We start from the raw sequence: 1,529 nt of genomic DNA on the forward strand, positions 1-1,529 counted from the left end.
TTGTCATAGTCATATAATCTATTTTCATATCAATATTTTCCTTCCCTCTTCTTCCTCTTCTTCTTTTTCTTCCCCTCTTTTCTTCTCTCCTCTCTCCCCCTGTTTTTCTCTCTCTTTTCTGTCTCTTTTTCTTTCTCTTTTCCTCTTCCTTCCCTTCCCATCCTCTCTCTTTTACTCCCCCTCCTCCTCTCTCTCTTACTCACCCTCCTTTCTCCCCCCTCCCTCCCTCCCCCAACCCCCTCTCCGCCCTTCTCTTCCCTCCATCTCCCTCCCCCTACCCCTCCCTCCCATTTTCCCCTTTCCCCCCCCCTCCCCCCCCTCTCCCCTCTTTTCCTCCCACTCCCTCCCCCTTTTCCCCCCTCCTCCCCCCCCCCTCCCCCCTCCTTTCCCCCTCCCTTTCCCCCCCCCCCCCCCCCCCCCCCCCCTCTATTCACCCCCCCCATCCCTAAAAAGCAAACCGGGGATCTCAGGGTTTTTCCTAAAAGGAAACCCCCGTTCACCCACTTGCCCCGCCCCCCCCCCCACGCCCCCCTCTTTCCCGGGCCCCCTCCCCCCCCGCCAAATTGCCTCGCCCCACCCCCCCCCCGCCCACCTTTCCACGCTCACTCCCCCCCCGCCCCCCTCTGCCACGCTCCCCCTCCCCCCCCGCCCCCCTCTGCCCCCCCCCCACTTTCCCCCCCGCCCACCCTCCCCCTCCCACTCCCGCCTCGCCCCCTTTCCCCCCCGCCCACCCTCCCATCCCCCTCTGCCTCCCCCCCTCCCCACCCCCCACCCTCCCCAAACCCCCCTTTTGCCTCGCCCCCTCCCCCCCCCACGCCCAAATCTGCCCGCCCCCCTCCCCCCACCCCCCACCCTCCCCCCCACTCTTTCCTCGCCCCCTCCCCCCCCCACTCGCCTCGCCCCCCCCCCCACCCCCCAAATCTGCAAAGCTCACTCCCCCCCGCCACCTTTTGCCCCCCCCCACTCCCCCACCCCCCAAATCTGCCCCGCCCCCCCCCCACGGGCCCCCTCTGCCCCGCCCCCTCCCCCCGCCCATTTCCACCGGGTCACCCCACGCCCACTCTGCCTCGCCCACTCCCCCACGCCCACTCTGCCACGCCACTCCCCCACGCCCACTCTGCCACGCTCACTCCCCCACGCCCACTCTGCCTCGCCCACTCCCCCACGCCCACTCTGCCACGCCCACTCTCCCATGCCCAACCTCCCACGCCCACTCTGCCACGCCCACTCTGCCACGCCAACTCTGCCTCGCCCACTCCCCCACGCCCACTCTGTCTGTCGCGCCCACTCCCCCACGCCCGCTCCCCCACGCCCATTCTGCCACGCCCACTCTGCCTCACCCACTCTGTCATGCCCACCTCCTCGCCCACTCTGCCACGCCCACTCTGCCTCGCCCACTCCCCCACGCCCACCTTCTCCTATCTTCGCTCACGGTGGAATATGCCATAAATTTTCGTATGATCTCTTTGTTTATATTTCGGGTTGTGGGGGGGGGGGGGGTGATATGTGTGTGTTTGTTAACGAATGTA

This window comes from Penaeus monodon, chromosome 24 (genome assembly GCF_015228065.2).
Source record: "Penaeus monodon isolate SGIC_2016 chromosome 24, NSTDA_Pmon_1, whole genome shotgun sequence".
Classification (NCBI taxonomy): Eukaryota; Metazoa; Arthropoda; class Malacostraca; order Decapoda; family Penaeidae; genus Penaeus; species Penaeus monodon.